Source organism: Saccopteryx leptura, chromosome 3, assembly GCF_036850995.1.
Source record: "Saccopteryx leptura isolate mSacLep1 chromosome 3, mSacLep1_pri_phased_curated, whole genome shotgun sequence".
NCBI lineage: Eukaryota > Metazoa > Chordata > Mammalia > Chiroptera > Emballonuridae > Saccopteryx > Saccopteryx leptura.
In genome coordinates, this window is record NC_089505.1 from 196410758 (window position 1) to 196434985 (window position 24228).

Here is a 24228-nt window from a genome sequence, read left to right on the forward strand (position 1 = left end):
CTCACTATCTGTGCGTGCAGACCAGGATGTCAGGCTGGAAGTCTCGCCCGCTGAGTGAAACCTCCCGCCCGCACTGAAAAGTTCCTGTGTTGGAATTGGCTCTCGCTCTGTCCCCATGTGCTGCTTTTTCAAGGTGCTGGGGTGGCCTGAGATTCTGCTTTTGGCCCACACAAAGGCCCCTGACTCTGCCCCTCTGTGTGATAATATGGGCATGCACTGCTGAGGCACTCGGAGGAATCTCTCGCTCACTATCTGCATGCGCAGACCAGGATATCAGACCAGCGGCCTCACCCTCTGAGTGAAACCCCCTTCCGCATGGAAAAGTTCCAGCATTGGAGTTAGTTCTCACTCCCTCCCCGTGCGCGGCTCCCCCAGGGTGCTGGGGTGGCCTGGAGATTCCACTTTCGGCCCACACAAATGCCTCTGACTCTGCCTCTCTGTGAGACAACACGGGTGCACACTCCCGGGGCTTTGGAAGGAATCTCTCGCCCACACTCTGTGCGTGCCGACCAGGAGATCAGGTAAAAAGCTGCCCCGCTTGTCTTTCTTTGTCTGGGTTTGGCGCGAGTGTTAGCTGTATTGCCAGGGTTGTCACAGGAACAGTTTTTCCTCGGCTTGGATCTCCGTGCCACAGCCTGGTTCGGCCGTTTGTGCCACGGCCTGGATCTATTCACCCCCTTTGCCCGCCTTATTTTCTATATTCTCAGTTTCCAGTGAAAGCGGCCCTGTTTAGGTTAGTGAGGAAGGCGGAGCATTTCTTACTCCCTATTTCCTTTGGGGTTTGGTTATATATTTAGCCAATTTTTCACTCATTCATACCTTTGGGTGTATTGCGAAACATCTGGATGCTCCAAGGATAGGTTTTTCTGTTTCTGGGTGAAGATCTTGTTGAGTTTTGGGGGAGATTTATCGGTATCGCTTCCTACCCCGCCATTACTCTGACGTCATCTCCTCTTCACTAATTTTTAATTAGCAGAGCTCAGACCAAAGTAGGCCAGGGGAGCTAGCTATATTTGAAAGATCTCTTAAATATACAATCTTAACTCTTTTATGTATGTCTTTTTCTTTATATTTCTGTATTCTTAGAATATGTTCTAAAAACCTCAAAATTTCTCTCTAAATCTTCCAGTAAGGTACAACTAATTGGAAAACTTACTGCCTCTAGTTAGACTGTGTTCATTTGCATTTGATTTTTTTTGTCATTACAGGCATACCTACTACTCAGAAAAAAAAATTCCTTGCAAAACATTACTGCTCATTGACAATGTGCCTGGTGACCCATAAACTCTAATGGAGATGTATAAGAGATTAATATTGCTTTCATGCCTACTAACATTGCATCTATTCTGTAGGCCTTGGGTGAGGAAGTAATTTCAAGTTTCAAGTCTTATTATTTAAACCAAAAAACATATATGTATGACACATAGACACAAACAACAGTGTGATGCTAGCCAGAGGGAAAGGGGGTGTGGCTTAGTGGAGGTGAGCAAAGGGGGGGATGGAGGCAGAAAGAGGCTTTGCTTGGGGGCAATATGCACATGGTGCGGTGTGGAGTAATATTTTCTTGAGTTCTTCACTTGAAACCTGTATGGTTTTGTGAAACAATGCCATCCCAGTAAATTCAATTAAAAAAAAGAAATACATTTTGTAAGACTATAGCTGCCACAGATTTTCTCTGAAAAATCTGGACAAAGTAAGTTGGAAACCTTATGGAAAGAATCCATCATCAAGAAATTAATGATTCATAGGAAGAAGTAAAAACATCAACATTAACAGGAGTTTGGAAGAAGCTGATTGCAGCCATCATGGATGACTCTAAAGGGTTCAAGACTTCAGCAGAGGAGGTTACTACAGATGTGGTGGAAGCAACAAGAGAACTAGAATTAGAAGTGGAACCTGAAAGTGTGACTGAATAACTGCAATCTCATGATAAAACTTTAACAAATGAGGAGTAAAGAAAGTAGTTTCTAGAGATGGAATCTACTCCTGGTGAAGATGCTCTGGAGATTGTTGAAATGACAACAAAGAATTTATAATATTATATAAACTTAGTTGATAAAACAGTGACAAGATTTGGGAGGGTTAACTTCAATTTTGAAAGAAGTTTTACTGTGGGTAGAATGCTATCACACAACATCACATGTCACAGAAAAATTGTCCATGAGAGAAAGAGTTAATTGATGTGAAAAATTTCCTTGTTGTCTTATTTTAAGAACTTCTCACAGCCACCCCAACATTTAGCAGCCGCTACTGTGACCAGTCAGCAGCCATTTAACATTATGGTAAGAGCCTTCACCAGCAAAAGGCTATGACTTACTGAAAGCTCAGATGATATTACCCTCTGTTAGCAATAAAATCTTTTAAAATGAGGCATACATGTTGCTTTAAGACATAATGCTACTGTATACTTAACAGACTACAGTATAATATAAATATAACTTTTATATGCACTAGGAAACTAAAAACATTCATGTCACTTGCTTCATTGCACTCTTTGCTTTCTTACAGTGGTATACAGGAACCTGACCTACACTATCTCTCAGGTATGCCTCTATACTGCCATTACCATAAAGTTTGCATTTTATTGCAAGTGAAAATGTTAGTTTAGCCCTAACCTCATTTATTACCTCTACTTGGTCAGAGTCCTTCTGGTATTCTGTTAATTTCAGTTTTTAAAGTTAAAAATATGTGAGCCATTCCACATTATGACTTCTTCTGTTTGCTCCATTTTCTTTTTCTCTCCTCAAGGTGTGGCTGTCCTGTAATTTCTGCTGAATTTACTAATTTAACTCTTTGATGTCTCTTCACTTCCTATATCCTGGATATCTTCAGTATTTCTCCCCTGGTCAATACTTTCCACTAAGCTTCAGGTTATGTGGGTGAGGAGAACCTTGAGATAAATATAGAAGATCTAGTGTTATTTATCCAGGTGAACAAGTTAAAATATCATTCCACACACAGCATGAATGTGAAACACCATGGGGAGTATTAAAGGAACTGTGGATAATTTGGTTCTGAGGAAGCATATATGAGGACAGAGGTGTCTTCATGTCTTGATCTTGGGTGTTGGGGCTAATCTTGTTAGGTGTGGGTTGAATTACAACTTAGACTTGGATCCTAAAAAATTTTAAGAATTGGTACATGATGTTTATGCCCAAAGCAAACAAAGATTTTATGAACTGGATCATCAATATAAGTCAAAATCTGTTTGAAGAAAGTTTATATTCCCCAGAAAGATTGTATGTAAAATAACAAACTTAAAAGGCCAAAGTGGGGTCCAGGTCAAAGTCATAGAACCATTAGAGCAAGGCCAGGTAGTGATAATCTGGCTGGGGTCTGGAGTGAGAGTTCTATAAGCTAGGGTGCATTTATGGTTTGTCATTATAAACTCATGTGTTAAAAAAGGATTAGGCTGTGTTATAGGCCTAGGGCAGTGCAGACATATAGGAGATAAGGATGAAGAGAGAGCTATAGATCACCTCATGGAGGATTTTTGGCTAAGGGATTTGTAACTTATTTTAAAGGCCACACAGGACAAATAAAGGATTTTAAACAGGAATGAGAAATGCTGAGATTTGCACACATATGAGCTTTCAAGCAACAGTGTGGAGGTTGGACTGATGGAGAAGGAGACAGGAGGCAGGAGGATCCCTGGTTAAGGGGCTACTGTGGGATTCAGGTGAGATGAGAGGGGGTTGATCAGGGCAGGTAGTAGGATAGTGAGCACTGTACCTTTACTTGAGGGTGGGCAAACTTAGAAGGTAGATTCAATAGCATCTTTGTCACATTGTATGTATGATGTGAGGAAAGGGGTGGTGGTGTCAAAGTTGACTTGCTGATTTCTAGATATATGCTGGTATTTATTAGCAGCAGAGAGAGGAAAGTCCGAAGAAGAAGGTTTGATGATAAAAATGGTGATTTAGTTTTGGACATGATGCTTTTGTGATTCTCATAAGATATCTAGGTTCAAAGACTAGTATTCTGTTGGAACTACAACCCAAAAACTTCAGGAAGAAAGGTCGTGGCAGAGCGACGCCCCGGCGGGGCAGAGCATCGCCCCCTGGTGGGCAGAGCATCGCCCCCTGGTGGGCAGAGCATCGCCCCCTGGTGGGCGTGCCAGGTGGATCCCGGTCGGGCGCATGCGGGAGTCTGTCTGACTGTCTCTCCTGGTTTCTAGCTTCAGAAAAATACAAAAAAAAAAAAAAAAAAAAAAAAAAAAAAAGAACTAGAGATAGTTTAGAAATTTTATCAGAGAAGGCAGGCTCTCACCCTGAGAGAGGATGGGGAGTAAAAAGTGGGTGGAAGACTCTGACCAAGTAGAGGTAATAAATGAGGTTAGGGCTAAACTAACATTTTCACTTGCAATAAAATGCAAACTTTATGGTAATGGCAGTATAGAGGCATACCTGAGAAATAGTGTAGGTCAGGTTCCTGTATACCACCATAAGAAAGCAAAGAGTGCAATGAAGCAAATAAAAAGTGGGTGGAAGATAAATCCTCTGATTTTAGGTTAAAGACATGCAAGCAAACACCCGGGAGAAAGAGAGAGCAGAGTGGCCTCAAGGCTAGAGTGGCCGGATTGGTCTTGGATAGCAGAGGAGGCACCGGCATCCACTGAGTCTCACCAACCCACATGGGTGTAGAGATAGCTGTAGACTGTTTAATAAGTATTGGGTCAAAAGTTGAGGGGATTCACTTTCACATGTTCTTGGTGATGTTAGAGACATTGTTTTCTGCTATGCTTTAAAGTGGGGTCAGCCAGCTATTTTTCTGAAAGGTGGATAGCCAATAGCATAGACTTTGTGGGCAAGGTGGTCTTGTCTCACCTCTGCCATTCTAGCTGGAAAGCAGCCACAGACATCACCTTACATTAATTCTGTGTTTCCTCCCATCTCCCAGCCAGCACACACACCTGGCTCTGCCCGCCTTCCCTCCCGTGGCCTGCCCTTTCTTTTCTTCCTCTCAGAACTGTCCTGCTGCCACGTTGGGACCTTGCTGATCCAGCCTCTGGGGCATGTTCTATCCATTCTACCAGCTTGTGACCAGCAGCAGAGAAAAAAATACATATTTCCTTGCCCTGTACACACTTTGAGGTGAGCAAATATGAACCATGATAGAAACTGTGCACATCAGGAATAGCCAATGTGGCAACCAGATTAGTGCAAAGTTCTGGAAGGTGATCAGTGATGAACATGGCATTGACCCCACCGGCACCTATCATGGGAACAGCACCCTGCAGCTGGATGGCATCTCTGTATATTACAATGAAAGTATGCTCCTCATGCTCTTGGTGGATCTAGAATCTGGGACCATGGATTCTGTTTGCTCAGGTCTTTTAGCCAGATCTTCAGACCAGACAATTTTGATTTTGGTCAATCTGCGGAAGATAACAGCAGGGCCAAGGGTCAGTATACAGAGAGGGCCAAGCCAGTTGACTGGGTCTTGGGTATGGTGTGGAAGCAGTCTGAGAGTTGTGATTTCCCACAGGGCTTCCAGCTGACACACTTACTATATGAAGGCACAGACTCTGGAATGGGCACCTTGCTCATCAGCAAGATCTGTGAAGAGTATCCTGACCACATCATGAACACCTTCAGTGTTGTACCCTCACTCAAAGTGTTTGACATTGTAGCTGAGCCCTACAATGTCACCCTTTCTGTCCATCAATTAGTAGAGGATACTGATAAGACCTACAGCATTGACCAAAAGCTGTTTATGACATCTGCTTCTGCATCTGTCTTTTGATTCCTGTTCCTCACATGGGGCACCACCTGTCGTGGAGACAGTGACTACTCAGAGATCACATGGAGTGCGCCAAGGGACCTAGGGGAGGCCGCCTCACAATCCTCTGTAAGGTTTCATGAGATGGGCCAGACCCCCAGTCCTTACGGGTATTTATTGATGCACACAAATAGAAGCAGAAAAGTGAATGAGGAAGTCAGGAAGGGGAACTTCTTTAGAACAGACAAAAGGGCAAGGGAGTAGCTCTAATGTCTTCATCTGTTGATTAATCAGAATTGCTAATTCTATTCCTATTGTGCTGTGTTCAGCACAGTACTGCTGTTCAGTACTTTTGCCAGTAAAGCTACTGTGGCTTTTGCCCCAGGTCACTGAACTCTGTCCCTGTTCTATATTCCTATTCAGGACCTTTACATGCACCCTGAAACTGACCATGCCAGCCTATGGGGACCCAACAACCTTATCTCAGCCATGAGCAGTCTCATCACCAACCTCCACTTCCCTAGCCAGCTTGCTGCTAACCTCCACAAACTGTCAGTCAGCATGGTGCTCTTCTCATGCCTCCCCTTCATGCCTGGCTTTGCCCTTCTAATCAGCCATGGAAGCTAGCAGTATCAAGTGCTCACTGTGCCTGAACTCACCCAGCAGGTATTTGATTCCAAGAATATGACAATAACTGCATATGACCCCAGGCACGGCTGGTACCTCATCATGGCTGCTGTCTTCCATGGGCGGATATCTATGAAGGAGGTAGATGAGCAGATAGATGATCAATATGCAAAACCAGAATAGCAGCTATTTTGTGAAGTGGATCCTCAACAATATCAAGACCGTTGTCTGTGACATCTTGCTCTGTGGCCTAAAGGTGGCAGTCACCTTTGTTGGCAATAGTACAGCCGTCCAAGAACTGTTCAAGTGCACCTCACAGCAATTCAAGGCCATGTTCTGCTGGAAGGCCTTCCTTCACTGGTATGTGAAGAGATGGAGTTCACTGAGGCTGAGGACAACATGAACAACCTCATCCCTGAATAGCAGCAGTACCAGGATGCCACCACAGAAGAGAAGGAGGCCTAAGGTCTCACCCTGTCACTCAGGCTTCTCAGTTTCTTCAGCCATCTTTCCCAACTGCCCCTTTCCTCTCCCTTAGAGGCATTTTCTGCCTCTTTTGTTTTTAAAGGGGGTTCTAGAAATGTGCCTGGCACATAATAGGCACTCAAAAATATTTTTTAATTAATTTTAATGGGGTGACATTGATAAATCAGGGTACATATGTTCAGAGAAAACATCTCTAGGTTATTTTGACATTTGCTTATGCTGCACTCCCATCACCCAAAGTCCAATTGTCTTCTGTCACCTTCTAACTGGTTTTCTTTGTGCCCCTCCCCTCCCAATAAATATTTGTTTTTGTTGACTGTTTCTTCTCTCTTCCTACTCTGGGAATCTAGATTTCTGCCACTCTGGGTAACTTTGTATTTTCTTCTAGTGCTTGTTCCTATCTGTCCAGTTAGTATTTCCCTCTCTGCTTTTCCAAGATGCTGGGTCTCATCCAGATCCCATTTAAAACTGTGTGTTGAAACACCACTGTAAGCACATGCAGTAGCCAAGGGACAAGGGAACCACACTACCTGTAGCAAGTAGAAGTCCTCACAAAGATGGGTGAGGTTTCCCATTCTAGAACAGTTTTGTAGAGTGGGATTCAGACTGCTAAAGTTCTTGTTTTCAGATATTTTTCCCTGTTCCTCTCTCAGCTCTGAGGCCTGTGTTCACAGTGTTATCTCCATCTTCACTGTCTCTCCAAACTTGGGCCTGAGCTCTGCGTCTTTGCAGAGGTCTGCCCCTCTCTGTCAGGTGGGATCCTTTTTCCTTCCCTCCCTCTCGCACTGGGTCCCTTCCTCTCTCTGGGAGGAGATGGGGATCGAAGGGGAAGAAAGAGACCAGCCTTGGTCCCTAAGCTTCCAAAACGGGCCCTCCTCCCCACCCCCATTTTGCTTACCCTAAAAGGAATATCAGTCCTGCTGTCTGTGTATGAAAAGGCATGTACTGCTACCTAAATGTTGGAGTCCTTTCCTGGAGGAGAGGGGGCAGGGCACCCTCTGTCTTTGGCTCTAGCTGAGCCAGTGATCCCTTGCTCAAACCAGCGATCTTTGGTTTTAGGCCAGTGAATTTGGGCTCAAGCCAGCAACCATGGGATCATGTTATGATCTCATGCTCAAGCTGGTGGTCCTGCGCTCAAGCCGGATGAGCCCTTGGTCAAGCTAGTTAGTGACCTCGGGGTTTCCAACGTGGGACCTCAGCGTCTCAGGTCTACGCTCTATCCACTGCACCATCACAGGTCAGGCATCTCATCTTTTCTTTTGCTATTGCTTTTCTTCCCAGTATCTTTAATTTTGTCCTATCATACACTTCAAATTTCTATTTTGTGTTGGACTTGCTTCTTTTTTTTTTTTATTATTGAAAAAACTGACATTGCCCCAAGAGCCAAAAATAAATGAGGATTGAAGAATAATTCTGTGGTTCCAACAAAACTTTATTTACAAAAGTGACAGTGGGCTGAATTTGGTCTGCAAGCTGTAGCTTGCTGACTTTTGTGTTATTAGGAGGGTTGAGGCTTGTGCTTCCACGTGAATTCTGGGGGTTTGGTATAGTCTTTGTGGGAAACAGGAGAGAGTGAGTATGAATCGGCGACAAGGAAAAACACACAGGCCACAGGTGGAGCTGAGGGTACAAATGACATTAGGAAGAATGTGCTGGTGGTAGCCTAATTTGCATTGTTCTTCAAGCCTCTGGCAATTCTGAATTATTCCTCCTCTGTGATCCGAGAGCATTGTTTCCATTTCTGGTTAATCATAGGTGTCTCTCTCCCTAAACTGTAGACATTTTGAGGGCAAGGTTTTTGTCTATTTTTTTTTAATAGCCTAATTTTCTGTTTCCAGCTAACAACCATATCCTTTAGCCATAGACATCTGCCCATCACCTCACTTTGACACAGTGAGAGCCCATCCCCGAACTGGACCCCTAAACACCAGGCTTGTCTCACTCATGTTGAGCCCACCCAGGCCTGTCTTGTCCTTTGAGCACTGGTGGCTAATGTGGTGACTGTCGCTGGTCAGAGAAAATGAAGTCATGCAGCAATTATGGCTCCTCACACACATGCATCCACTGTCTTATCTGTTTTTTCCCTATCTTCCTGTCTTGGAAACAAAAAATTCTCTGACTTTGCATGGCCAACACAGCTGTCCAACTGGCTGTAGACACATAAGTGAATGAAGTCAGCAAAGGATGAGTCACCGCACAACAGTGTCATTGACACTTGCCTCCATCCCCCCACCCCCACCTCCACCAGATGGGGATTTACTGCTTAGGAAGGAGGCCTTTGCCGCATCTCCAAGGACAATGTGCAAAGAAGAACATTTGGGGGGTAAAAGTAACTTACTAGGCAAATGGGTTGTTCATACTGGCTCCACCTAGTTGTGTAATGAGGAGATGGTAGGATTTACGGGGCATAGACAATTGGCTGAATGGCTCAGTGGTGTTTAAATCTTCTAGAAAAAGGACACATGACATACATACAATTCAGGACCCAAATCCATATAATTTAGCTGTACCCTAATAGTATTTCCTGAATCACAACACCAAGTGAACCTTTAACCAGGAAATCTCACAGGAACCAATAGGAACCTTATTCCCTACTGCTACTGTCTATATTAATTCATGAACACCTTGCAAATGATCATCTTTACAGAGCACATGACATTGCCTGATAATCTAAAATGAGGCTGTTAGTACTTATTATGATCAATAGTTTTTTTGTTTGTTTTGTTTTTTGTTTTTTTTGTTGAGAGAGGCAGGGAGAAAGAGAGACAGGAACATTGAGCTGCTCCTGTATTTGCCCTGACTGGGGACTCAAACTGCCAGTGTCCATGCTCTGGGATTAGGTTCCAACCAACTGAGCTGTCTGGCCAGGGCTTCATTTCTATTGATTTTTAGAGAGACAGAGAGGAAGGGAGAGAGAGGGGAGGATGAAGGGAAGCATTTGATGTTTGATGTTCTACTCAGTTGTGTATTTTTTGGTTGCTTCCCATGTGTGCCCTGACCAGGAATTGAACCTGCAACTTTGTTGTTTCAGGGTGATGCTCTTAACCAACTGAGCTAACTGGCCAGAGTCTCATGATCAATGTTTTGTTTGGATCAACATTGGCATGGATTAAAAATCTGTTATCGATAACAATAATAGTGATAATGTTATTAATAAACAAATTATTTTTTCACTGTGATTTCTGCATTTCTGTTATAAATTTCTCTTTTTTCAAGGATAATACCATTCAGAATAAGAGAAGCTTAGACTAGTTGAAACGTATTGCCTATGTTCCTTGCTTTTCTTGCCCTCGGCCAACCTTCTGTAATCATCACTCTCACATCTCTCTCTTTCAAAATCCTCTTTTCATTCCTTTGTAACAGGCCTCCCAGGGGACTGCTCTTGGATTCTCATACTGAGGAGGTGAGAGACACAAGACTGAAGCTAGAGGAGCAGCTGCTGGTCCATCCTGCTGCCAATGCTTGGCACTGGGTTCCTGGGGAAGCAGTAGGCACTTGGTTCACATAGGACCAGCACAGCTGGCCCAGCATTTGACTGGCAGAGCGTGGCTTCCTTCGTCACCAAAGTGACTGTCCCTGTGATCTCGCTACAGCCTGCTGAAACCGAGAGGGACACAGTGAAAACAGCACACCTCAGCAGAGCAGGTGCAAGTCACATTTCACTAATGAACAATGGGCACTTTGCACACAGGGAGGCTTTGATCTGAGAGCTAAAAAGTTCCTCTGTTGTACAGGATGTTGGCCGAGGCAGGCAGTGGTAAGAAGCATTGGGAAGGATCCTTTCTCCTGAAATATCAGTGCAAAAGCAATCACCAAATAATACAGGCTGAGTCAAACACTCCCATTCTCAGAGACCTTTCTGGGAAAAAGCAATGTGTCTGTGGAAGTTTTTTAGTTGATTCTGTATTTGTACCATCCCCCAAATGAGTAAAACATTTCTTCTATATTAAATTTAAATTTGTCTTCTACTGATCAGTTTCATTTCTGCTTATAGGTTTATATAAAACAATTCTACTTGAGGAAGGGGGTGTCCATATAAGAGCCTGCTTTATGTTAGAAGACCACTCTCATGTCTGCCAGGAAATGCTAACAGGGCATCTTTTAAATTTTAAAAAAATATTTATTGATTTTAGAAAGAGAGAGCGGGAGAGAGAGAGAGAGAAACATTTGATTTGTTGTTCCACTTACTTATGCGTTCCTTGGCTGATTCTTGTATGTGCCCTGATCAGGGACTTAAGCTGCAACCTCAGCATATCAGGAAAGCACTCTAATCAACTGAGCTACCTGGCCAGGGCTAACAGGGCACTTTAGATAAATTTTAAAAATTAAATGCAAAAATTAATAAATAAATACATTTATAAATAAACAAATGAGACTAATTGATATTTTCATGTACTAAATGGTACACTCCTCCTGCACAGTGACCTCAAAGGCTCTATGAAATGTCTTGTCTCTTCCTCTAAAAAATTAGCAGAACTGGAGGCTTATATGCTGGAAAAGACCTTAGATGTCATATTTTTTAAGCCCTCATTCCTCAGATTGGGAAATTGAGGCTGACAGAGATGAAGTCACAGAGAAGTTCTGTGACTAAAGCTCCAGCCAGCGTGGAGCTTGTGCCTCTGTGTCCGGTTGCCCTGGGGGTGTCTGCAATCATGTGCAGGAGTGACTGTGATTCTAGTCAAGGTGCAAATTATCTATCCCCTTCTTTAAGTACATGGGACTTCTGTAATCTCACCTTGCTTTTCCTACAACCTGCTTTCAGAGGATGGCCTGATCTGAGACTGTGTGTGAATTCAGCCAATCTACTTCTATTCTTGGATTTGAGTTATTTCCTCTCACTGTTCATGGAGGGGTGTAGAGTGTTGGACAAGGGAACTGAGGCTTCATAAAACAGATGAGGAAGGTAAAGAGGAAATGTCCGTGTAAGGAAAGGTCTCTTTGGGGCAAGGAAAAGAGGGTCTCTACTCCTGTAAGGACATGTTTGGTACAGCCAATGTCAGACAAACAGGGGCATATTCTCTCCATGTGAACACTGGGAATGGCTGATGAGTTAGGAGATATCTCTCAAATAAGGAAACCAGTGAAAGCAAATTATTGCTCAAAAGCTGGATGTGCCAGGAGGCAGGTGGATTCATAGCAGTAAAAGTATAACCACAAGGTTACTGCCTGTAGACCTGTCTAATCAGGCAACATGGCTGTAGAGCAGGTACTGCACCTGAGCTCATGCCCAAAGCAGAAGAAAATACCTGCCTGAGTATGCACATTTGAGAGAGGGTTATGCAGTATCAAAGCATGTGAAGAGGGTGGTAGAGCACAGAACAGGAAGGGATATATGAAAGTCCATGGAAAAACGTAGAGACATGGATTTAAAACCTAAGGTGAAAAGGCTTTGAGCTCCTATGTCGGTAACAGTCCTGTATGCCTGGGAAGGTGTTTGTATGGCCATTCTTGGTTAGGTGCAGGACAAACGGGAATACAATGTTTCAGAATGACAACCATCACTGTTCTCAAATCCTGCTGTTGCTCTTGAGTCAGAGGCTTGTTGAGGATACTCCACAGCAGATGAACTGATTTTGGTGGTTACACTGCTGTCAGGGCTGGCTCAGAACCCAACCAAAGTCAAACCTGGACATTCAGAACCTTATGAATTCAGAGGAACAAAGCTATGGAAGACAGGGACAGAAGCTATATAGGTGCTGGTCACACTTCACACTTTATTAAGACATATCTCTCCAGTGTACCACACTCTTCTGGACTTAGCTGTTTTTTTAAATGAACTAATCAATTAATTTTGCAGGGACCTCGTGGCTAACTAGATTATACTATCATTATTAAACAGAAATCATTTGGCATGGAGGTGTGAATGGACAAGATAACTGAATTTACCCAAAGGGGAGAGTTGAGTTTCAGTTGTATGTGTATGAGAGGGAGAATTATTCAACATAAAAATACTCCATAAGCATTGGCGATATAAAGCGGATGATACATTAAGAACTCCTCAAGGTATGTCCCTTCTAGTTCCTGCAATTTCTTTGTTACCATCTGAAAATCATTGCTGTCCAGTGACCTGCCCTCTGTGGAGTATTCAACAATGCTAAGGGTTTTCAAGAAAACTGTACCCTATAACAACCTTATTTTTCCTAATCAATTACATTTGAATCAGTGGATTATATGCCCCTCTTTTATTTGTTTGGGATTTGTCTTTTTTAATTCAGTTGACATTTACTTCTATTAAAAAAAAAAGTTTCTGCCTGACCAGGCGGTGGTGCAGTGGATAGCGTGTCGGACTGGGATGCAGAGGACCCAGGTTTGAGACCCCGAGGTTGCCAGCTTGAGCGCGGGCTCATCTGGTTTGAGCAAAGCTCACCAGCTTGTGCCCAAGGTCGCTGGCTCAAGCATGGGATCATTTGGTCTGCTGAAGGCCTGTGGTCAAGGCACATATGAGAAAGCAATCAATGAACAATTAAGGAGCCGCAACAAAGAATTGATGTTTCTCATCTCTCTCCCTTTCTGTCTGTCTGTCCTTATCTGTCCCTCTCTCTGACTCTCTGTCTCTGTCACCACACACACAAAAAAGTTTCTGAGACTCTGTCCTTCTCTTTGCTATTTTAAAGATTTAAAAAAATTTATTCATTTTAGAAGAGAGAGAGAGAGAGAGAGAGAGAGAGAGAGAGAGAGAGAGAAGGGGGAGGAGCAGAAAGCATCAACTCCCATATGTGCCCTGACCAGGCAAGCCCAGGGTTTTGAACCGGTGGCCTCAGCATTCCAGGTTGACGCTTTATCCATTGCGCCACCTCAGGGCAGGCTCTTTGCTATTTTTAACACTTTGAAAATGCACCAACAGAGACAACCAGTTTTGCTGCTTACTTTTATTTTTGATTTGAATTCTGCTCTTTATTCTAAAACTTTCTGGTGTATTTGGGTCCTTTGTATATGAAATATCCTTGCTTTTCTACCTATTAGTGGCCACAAGCATCACTATTTTAGATCCTATGTTGATAAATGCCAATTTTTTTCTTAGTTTTCTCAGAGAGCTTGAGGGCCAGTGAGTTGGTGTTCAGATATGCACATGGACGGACTTCACTGTGCTTCCTTAAGAAATCTGCATTTCAGCCCTGGCTGGTTGGCTCAGCAGTAGAGTGAGCATCAGCCAGGTGTGTGGAAGTCCCGGGTTTGATTCCCGGCCAGGGCACACAAGAGAAGAGCCCATCTGCTTCTCCACCCCTCCCTCTCTCCTTTCTCTTTGTCTCTCTCTTCCCCTCCCGCAGCCAAGGCTCCATTGGAGCAAAGTTGGCCTGGGCACTGAAGATGGCTCCATGGCCTCTGCCCCAGGTGTTAGAATGGCTCTGGTTGCAGTGGAGCAACGCCCCAGATGGGCAGAGCATCGCCCCCTGGTGGGCATGCCAGGTGGATACCAGTCGGGCACACGTGGGAGTCTGTCTGCCTGTGCCTCCCCCCCTTCTCACTTTGGAAAAATACAACAACAACAAAAAAAGAAATCTGCATTTCAAATTTCACCTACAATCTAACATTTACTTTGTCCATGTACTCTTTTGAGTCTCTTTCATAATTCTTTTATTTATCTTGCTTTGCTATGGTTAGAAAGTTTGCACTGGGATTTCAACCTTTATCCTTGTTTTGCAGTTTATATATTTTTTTATTGTTTTGTAATTTGTATTTTCACTTTCGTTGCAACCCAAAATTGCATAAATGCCTCTTCCTGCCCTCAGGATTGCCATAGGTTTATAAACCATTTAGACTTGCTAATTTACTCATTTCTTCTTCATTTTCATCAGAGAACCTATGGGTTTGAATAGATGCATCGATGGTAGTCCCCCAAAACCTTTCTTGTCCATTTTTGACCAGGCTCTCCTTTGTTCGTCCTTCATCACAGCTCTGCTTGGCTTGAAATCTGTTACATGTTGACATCAAAATCCAAGGAAGAGCTTCTTTTGTTTTTGTTCTGAGGTGAGCAGCAGGTAAGGGGAGACAGGACAAAAGAGGTCTCTTTCATCTGCCCACTAAGCTCCTGTTGCATTTTGTGAACAAAATTGTTCTTCCCTTCATGCGCCTTTGGAGACTTACTCAGAAAACCCAAAGCATTTATTGTGTATGTCTCTCCTCTGTTAATCAAAATGTGGTCTGTCTTCGAATCTCCAAGCAGCTTGACATCCTTTCAAAGATAGAGATTGTCTCTGTCTCCCCCACATCTAGCACAGCACAGAGTTTAGAACATCATTAGCTGTCAATATATATAAATTGCTGAACAAATAGATAAATATTCCCCCCCCCTCCACCCATGCTATATATGGTATGCATTCATTAACAGTATCAAAAATCACTAATAACATATTTAAAAATCACTGGCTTCACACTTCTTTGGTCCATGTGAACTCTGTACATTTTTTCTCAGTTACATCAAATTCTTGATTTTGCCTTTTGTAAGCAAATACAAAAAACACTTGAATTATTCAGTTTTTCCAAGCAGAGCTTAGGAGAACTGGACCATGAGGGTAGTTAACACATTGAGTGTGTATTCATTCACAAACCTTGCTAGGATAAAAACTAGCTCTGAGAATGTGAAGGAGACAGATGGAGAATCGTCAGTTTATTTCATCTATGCAGAGAAAGCAGCTTCCCTTGTAACTTTCTTTTATTTGGTCCTTTATGCTGATAGCTAGACCTCTATTTAACTTCCTCCTGGGTCTACACAGAAAAAGTACTGTTTTTTTTCCTGTCTTGTTGACTACTTCATGCTAACCCAATATTATCCTTGGTAATATAAAATAATTTGAATATAAAGTCATAATATGATGAATACTTTAACTGATGGCCCCAAGAATTATTTGCCTAAAGATAGAGGGGTTAAGATTTAGGGTTTTTGAGCCATTCTGTTAAAAATGTAATATCCTTATGTATAAAATGGTAGCATAGCAGTTCTTTTTATCTCTTAGTGTATGTCTTACCCCACTTTCTCTCTAACCCTTCCCCAGTGAAGAACTGCTTTGAACAAAACACAAAACATGCAGTCTTGGATCAGTTGAAAATTAAATTGCAAATTATGGCAATAGCAGTATCTGAAGAATTTGAGGTTGTACGAATAATAGAGGCCCTGGCTGGTTAGCTCAGTTTGTTAAGAGCGTCGTCCTGAAACAACAAGGTTGCAGGTTCGATTCCTGGTCAGGGCAAACACGGGAAGCAAACAAAAATTGCAGAACTGAGTGGAAGAACAAATGCTTCCCTTCCCCCTCCCCTTTCTCTCCCTTTCTCTCTGTCTCCCTAAAAATTAATAACAATTAATCCCTTGCTGGATAGGTAGGTTGGTTGGAGCACTGTCCTGAAGCGTGGGGGTTGCTGGTTCTATTCCCTAGCCAGGGCACATTCAGAAACAGCTCCTGAGCTCTGAGCCTTCACGCTGAATGTGGATGCAGAACGCACAGATACAACCCAGAGCAGCTGTAGGAATCTGGTGTGCAGACCCAGTCCCAGTGCCTCTGTGGCACTGGAAAAGAAAGGTGACAAAATGCAATGTGTGACAAGCAATCTCCAATTGATTCAGTTTGTTCTTCTGACATGCAGAGAGAACCTTCCAGAACACAACAGAGCTAACTGGACTGAATGTGATACCCGTCAGGAGTGGTCATGGTTGTAGCTGTTCAAATGACACATTGGCTTTAAAATCTTACCAGTGTATTTTGGTCAGGCTTTTATTCTTCTTTGTACTACATGTTTTCTATCCTTGAGGTTTGGGAAAATAATATTTCTTTATGAGAAAGAGTATTGGAATGAAAGAATTAACCAAGAATCCCCTTAATTTTCCAGTTGTCTCACTGTGGTCACACTGCATCTAGGCTCTATTTTTTTGTTGTTGTTTTTCTCAAGAGTAAGTCATTTATAAATCGAGTGAAAATCAAACTTTTTTTCTTTCCCTTGCGAAAGGAGTTAATCCTGCATTCCAATGTTGTGGTTCTTTGATTAGTGGAAGATGCTCCCATTATCCTGCTAACCACTGGGTGTTCTCACTTAAAATTAACCTAGGATATTAATGAATAACAAGGATTGTCATTATAATTGCAGAAGACTTAGGTCTTGACCTTGTGCCCCAAGGACCAATAAAGTTGCACTCATTTAGAGATAGTTCTGGAGTCCAAGTTTTCTCATTTAAAATGCTCACATCTAATTCTTTAGAATTCAGCTTGTTATCATTAGCAAAGTCTTCTTGCTAGGTCTCAAGAGACAGAGACAGGCTCTTAGGCATCATTTGTTCTAATTGCCTTGTTTGTATTAAACTCTCAAAAACTTTAACTTATTTGAAAATATTTTCCTATGTTCTGCCTCTAGCCCCAGAATTATTTAAATTTCTGCTACCTGTCATATTCTTTCTGAACTTGACTATTCACTATGACTTAGTTCTTAAGAGTTTTCAGCTGTGACTGCAGAACACCATAAAAGTGGATTGAAAAATTTAGCCTGACTCTAAAATTACTTTTCCATGATCATGTCCCACTGCTTTCTTTGAAGCATGACTATTTTCCCATCTATGCCCTGAGCACTCTCCTCTGTGCTTTCACTCACATGGTTAACTCCACATGGGTCTTCTCCCAGCTGCGCCTATTTCAGTTTTAACCATTCTTCATTGATCAGCTAGTAGTTCACTCTCTCCATGAAATCCTTCTGGATTCTTGTGTCTGGAGACACACCCTCCCTTTTCTGCATTTTCATAGCTTTCCAAGGGGCTCCTCATGGCCATCGCCACACACTGCAGTCAGTGTATTACCCTTATGGACTTTGGTGTATTTCCCAGCATTCTTTGCTGTTCCCATTTTAAGAGGTAGGACTTTGCTTCCTCAATGATTTCCAAGAAAGAGCCCCCTTGGAGAAGTTGCTCATATTACTGACTGAAGACACAAATACATCTTAGAGTAAAATGATCTGTTTACTATACTAAATACCCCCCATCCATTTTCAGGTGGATTTTGAAATTACATAGATGCAACCAGCTGTATAATGCAAATAGTTTACCGCTCTTATCAAGACACAATATATAAACCATTAAAATCATAAGTAAAAAGAAGCACAAGAGTGTCTGTAGGTACATGCTTGTGCTTTGGGGGAAATGTAAGCTGAAATTTTGGCAAATGGATTAAAACATAATAATAACCTCATAATGTGCGTGGCCTATTATTTTATGCAAAATCTGCTGTGTCCTGGGAAAGATTGTCTTGTTGTCCTCTGAAACCTGACACACATATCACCCCTCTAAGTCTGGCTTCAATTCAAATTTCCTTGAGTTAATAGCTGTGCCCTTCAGGTGCTGACTCACGACCAGGGTCCACTTTTTTTTTTTCATTTAATAATTTTATTTTTTTAATGGGGTGACATCAATAAATCAGGATACATATATTCAAAGATAACATGTCCAGGTTATCTTGTCGTTCAATTATGTTGCATACCCATCACCCAAAGTCAGATTGTCCTCTGTCACCTTCTATCTAGTTTTCTTTGTGCCCCTCCCCCTCCTCTTTCCCTCTCCCTCTCCCCCCTCCCCCCATAACCACCACACTCTTATCAATGTCTCTTAGTCTCACTTTTATGTTCCACCTACATATGGAATAATGCAGTTCCTGTTTTTTTCTGATTTACTTATTTTACTTCGTATAATGTTCTCAAGATACCACCATTTTGCTGTAAATGATCCGATGTCATCATTTTTTATGGATGAGTAGTATTCCATAGTGTATATGTGCCACATCTTCTTTATCCAGTTATCTATTGACAGGCTTTTTGGTTGTTTCCATGTCCTGGCCATTGGATTTTGTTTATATGAGTTCTTTCTCTTTTTTCCTTGGTAAGTCTTGCCAAGGGTTTGTCAATTTTGTTGATCTTTTCAAAGAACCAGCTCCTTGTTCTATTAATTTTTTCTATAGTTTTTCTGTTCTCTATTTCATTTATTTCTGCTCTGATTTTTATTATCTTCTTTCTTTGGCTGGTTTTGGGTTGTCTTTGTTCTTCTTTTTCTAGTTCCTTAAGGAAGTTACGTGGTTCACTTGGGTTCTCTCTTGTTTGTTCATATAGGCCTGAAGTGATATGAACTTCCCTCTTATCATTGCTTTTGCTGCATCCCATAGATTCTGATATGTCATATTGTCATTTTCATTTGTCTGTATATATCTTTTGATCTCTGCACTTATTTCTTCTTTGACCCATTCATTTTTTAAAAGTATGTTGTTTAGTTTCCACATTTTTGTGGGATTTTTTTCCTCTTTTTTGCAGTTGAATTCTAATTTCAAGGCTTTATGATCAGAAAATATGCTTGGTACAACTTCGATTTTTCTGAATTTGCTGATGTTGTTTTTGTGGCCCAACATATGGTCAATTCTTGAGAATGATCCATGTACACTGGAGAAAAAAGTATACTCAGTCACTTTGGGATGAAATGTCCTGTAGATGTCTATGATATCTAGGTGCTCTAGTGTTTTGTTTAAGGCCACTATATCTTTGTTAATTCTCTGTTTGGATGACCGATCTAGAGCCGTCAGCGGTGTATTGAGGTCTCCAAGTATGATTGTATTTTTGTCAGTTTTTGTTTTAAGGTCAATAAGTAGCTGTCTTATATATTTTGGTGCTCCTTGGTTTGGTGCATATATATTAAGAATTGTTATGTCTTCTTGATTCAGTGTCCCCTTAGCCATTATGAAATGGCCATTTTTGTCTCTGAGTACTTTTGTTGTCTTGTAGTTAGCGTTATCAGATATGAGTATTGCTACGCCTGATTTTTTTTGGATGTTATTTGCTTGGAGTATTGTTTTCCAGCCTTTCACTTTGAATTTGTTTTTATCCTTGTTACTTAGATGAGTTTCCTGTAGGCAGCATACAGTTGGATTTTCTTTTTTAATCCATTCTGCTACTCTGTGTCTTTTTATTGATGAGTTTAATCCATTTACATTTAGTGTAATTATTGACACTTGTGAGTTTCCTATTGCCATTTTATATCTTGCTTTCTGTTAGTTTTGTGTCTTGTTTGATCCTTCTCTTTCGTTTTTCTATCTTTTGTTTTTATTTGGTTGTATTCCATACATCTTTCCTCTGTTGCTATCTTTTTTATCTCATGTGCTTCTGTGGTGGTTTTTTCAATGGTGGTTACCTTTAAGTAATGAAAAGGATTTCTACCCTGTTCATTGTAGTGCACTATTTTGTGAGTACTTTTGCACTCCATTGTCCTTTGCTACTGTTAATCTCCATCCTCTCCCCCCTTTCTTTTTGTTGTTATCACAGTTTAAATTTGGTTTTATTGTGTTCTTCTTGGAGCTTTTACTTGTGGCTTTGTTTTTTTTTTTTTTTTGTTCTTTGTATCTGATTGGAGAACCCCCTTTAGCAATTCCTGAAGTGGGGGTTTTCTGATGATAAATTCCCTCATCTTTTCTGTATCTGTGAATGTTTTTATTTTTCCTTCATATTTGAAGGATAGCTTTGATGGGTATAGTATTCGTGGCTGAAAGTTTCTCTCTTTCAGGACTTTAAATATTGGGGTCCACTCTTTTCTAGCTTGTAGAGTTTCTTTTGAGAAATCTAATGGTAATCTAATAGGCCTTCCTTTATATGTTGTATTGTTGTATTCTTCTTTTCCCTGGCTGCCTTGAGAATTTTTCCTTTGCCATTGGTTTGTGCCAGTTTCATTATGATGTGCCTTGGAGTAGGTTTGTTGGGGTTAAGAAAACTCAGAATTCTGTTTGCTTCTTGAATTTGAGGCTTTAGTTCTTTCCACAGGCTTGGGAAGTTCTCATCTATTATTTGTTTGAATATGTTCTCCATTCCATTTTCTCTCTCTTCTCCCTCTGATATACCTATTATTCTTATGTTATTCTTTTTGATGGAGTTAGATAATTCCTTTAGGGCTATCTCAGTTTTTTTAATTTTTGAGTCTCTTTCTTCTTCTCTCTGTTGTGCCTCAAGTTGCTTGTCTTCTATTTCACTAATCCTACCTTCTATCTGGCCTGTTCATTAGCTAAGCTTGTTACCTTGTTTTCCAGCTCGTGAATTGAGGTTTTCATCTCTGTTTCATTTGTTTTTATAGTTTCAATTTCCTTGGAAATATATTCTTTGTGTTCATTGAGTTGTTCTCTGAGCTCCCTAAATTGCCTTTCTGTGTTTTCTTGTATATCTCTGAGTATTTTTAGGGTTTCTATTTTAAATTCTCTGTCGTTTAACTCCAAGGTTTCCAATATATTAAATTTTTTCTCCATAGATTTTTTCTCATCTAGCTGTGTTACCTCTCTTTCTTTTTTATCCATGATATTTGATTTCTTTTTCTTAATGGCATCTGAGGGTGGTTATGTTGATAATATTAATGAGATTTAATATAGAATAAAAAGTTAAAAAATAAAAAATCGAAAAGAGTTGTTTTTTTAAAAAAATTAATAATGAAATAAAGAAAAATAAATTAAAATAAAATTTAAGAAAAGGAAATTATTCCCACCCTCCTTTTTTCCTCTCTTCTCCTCTCTCCTCTTTCTTGCGAAAATCTTGTGGTGAACTGTGAATTATATTGTACTAAATAGAAAAAACAATGCCTGTAATGGAGGGCCTGAATTGAGGAGAAGTAATTAAGGGGCAAAAAAAAAAAAAAAAAAAAAGAAAAATAGAAAAAAAAATGGGGGTATGGACCTATAAAAAGCAAATAATGAAAAAATTTGGGTCAAGAATAAAATGATTTGCTTTTAGGTGTTGGTTGACTAAGAGTTATGATGAGAGGAATAAGAGGGAAACAGGAAAATGGGGGACATTTAGAGGAAACCACTAAAAGAAGAAAAAAGAAAAAAGAGAAGAGAGAGAGAGAGAGAGAGAGAGAGAGAGTTAAGGGTTTTGGAGTGCAACCCTCATAGAGAGAAAGGAAGAGGAAAGAAAAGATAATGGGAGATGTAACACTTATGGGTACTGTAGTTCAAGGAGAGGAGACAGTAAGACTGGCAGAGAGTTAAACAACCAAATTGGAGGAGGAAAAAAAAATCAAGAATGAAGATAAGAGAAACAAACGAACAAATATAATAAAATGGGATAGGTTATAAAGTCTGCAGATTATTCTTGATTTTGAGAGGTTATCTTCTTGCTTTTTCTTTTCTCTCCCTCTTCCTGGTCGGTGATTCTGTACCCCAGATTCTGCCCCTTTGGCACACTCAGGTAGAGGTTTGCAGTTGATAAGTCTCTATGGTGATGTCATGTGTCGTGCTTCAGTCTCGTTGGCAGTCGAGGCTCATTAGCATTTATAGGCTCCGCCAGTGAGAGAGTCCGTGTTCCTGTAGCCTCTCTCCTAGTCTTTCCTTCCTCAATTAGTAGCCTGATAATCCAGCGATGGGGTTGCTGCTGCCTCTGCCTGGGTAGTAAGAGGCTCAAAGAGCTGGCAACTCCCCACTCTATTCCCACTCAGCACAGGGCTCTGGGTAAGGCTCAGTCAGTCAGAGCTGCTAGCATAATCAGGCAGGGCTTCCGCCCCCTCAAAGACCTCTGGCTCTGCCACTCTGTCTGGGAGCACGGGTGGGTGCCCACTCCTGGGGCGCTTGGAGGAAACTCTCGCTAACTATCTGTGCGCAGACCAGGATATCAGGCCAGAAGTCTCACAGTCTGAGTGAAACCTCTGCCCGCACGGAGAAGTTCCAGTGTTGGAATTGTCTCTCACTCCCTTCCCGTGCGTGGCTTTTTCAGGGCGCTGGGGTGGCCTGGAGATTCTGCTTTTGGCCCACACAGAGGCCCCTGACTCTGCCCCTCTGTGGGATAACATGGGCGCCCACTCCTGAGGTGCTCGGAGGAATCTCTTGCCCACTCTCCGTGCGTGCTGACCAGGATATCAGGCTGGCCTCCTCATACTTTGAGTGAAACCCCCGGCCTCATGGAAAAGTTCCAGCATTGGAATTGGCTCTCGCTCCCTCCCCATGTGTGGCTTTTTCAGGGCATTGGGGCGGCCCGAGATTCTGCTTTCAGCCCACACAAAGGCCCTTGACTCTGCCCCTCTGTGGGATAACATGGGCGCCCAGTGCTGAGGCACTCGGAGGAATCTCTCGCTCACTATCTGCACGCGTGGACCAGGAGATCGGGGAAAATGGCTGCCCCACTGTCCTTCTTTGTCTGGGTTTGGCACGAGTGTTAGCTTATATTGACTGGGTTGCCACAGGCACAGTTTTTCCTCGGCTTGGATCTCCATGCCAAAGCCTGGTTCGGCCGTTTGTGCCGCGGCCTGGATCTATTCACCCCCTTTGCCCGCCTTAGTTTCTATATTCTCAGTTCCCAGTGAAAGCAGCCCTATTTAGGTTAGTGAGCAAGGCGGAGCATTTCTTACTCCCTATTTCCTTCGGGGATTGATTATATATTTAGCCAGTTTTTCGCTCGACCATACCTTCGAGTGTATTGCAAAACATCTGGAGGCTCCAAGGACAGGTTTTTCTGTTTCTGGTTGAAGATCTTGTTGAGTTTTGGGGGAGATTTATTGGTGTCGCTTCCTACCGCACCATTACTCTGACGTCGTCTCCAGGGTCCACTCTTGTTCAGTTTTCTGGCACCAGCACATGGATTGTGATTTTTTTTTTTGGTCTCCAAAAAATACATTGTCTCATTAGAGAAGAACTTTGTCCTACTTCTTTCCCTTCAGTGCCCACTAATTTCAAAGGTCTTTTATAGCTGAAGGAAACAATTCTAGACCTTCTGAGTTAAATGTAATTGCTGTTTCATAAGCTTTCAATGAAATTCTGCTTTCCTCTTTGGGAAATAAGGGATCTTTATGCTGCCAATGCTTCCAATTGCTTAATAAAACTTTAGTGGTAAATTTAGATATAAAGAAACTAATTCTATTTCAGAAATCCCATCAACTGCACATAATAAAGTTGTTTATAACAAGAAAACCCAGAGAAATAAATCACAGATCCTACCCTTAAGGAACTTAAGACATCAACAGATATTGAAAAATTAAAAGAGAATTCAGTGTCAAAGGAATATAGAATAGGCATTGTAAAGAAAATATAAAATGAGGCATGCAGTAGTGTCACAGGAATATTGACACAATTAATGAGATAATGTGTGTTAAAAAGTTGGAGATAACTTGAGAGAATAAACATTTCTGTGGAGTAGGGGTATCAATGGCCATTTATTATCAGTTTATTGTGTGGAAAAAACAAGTTAACAGAAACAAGACATCTGTAATACTTTCTGAAACATAGACAGTTATTTTCAACGACCATTTCTCATCTCTACAAGTTATTTCAAAACTCTTTAGAAATAGTTGCATAGTGTCACCATTTCCCTAATAGGGAGAAGGACCTGGTAACAATCCAATCATTTCAATTATATAAAATATGTTACAATGAAGGATTATACCACCTAGTGCTATAGAGCTATCACAGTCAAGAA

General features: G+C 41.6%; 1 pseudogene; it reads left to right on the top strand.

The window, feature by feature from the left end:
* Window positions 1–5110: 5110 nt before the first annotated feature.
* On the top strand, window positions 5111–11760 carry LOC136398397 (tubulin beta chain pseudogene; annotated as a pseudogene).
* Window positions 11761–24228: the final 12468 nt, after the last annotated feature.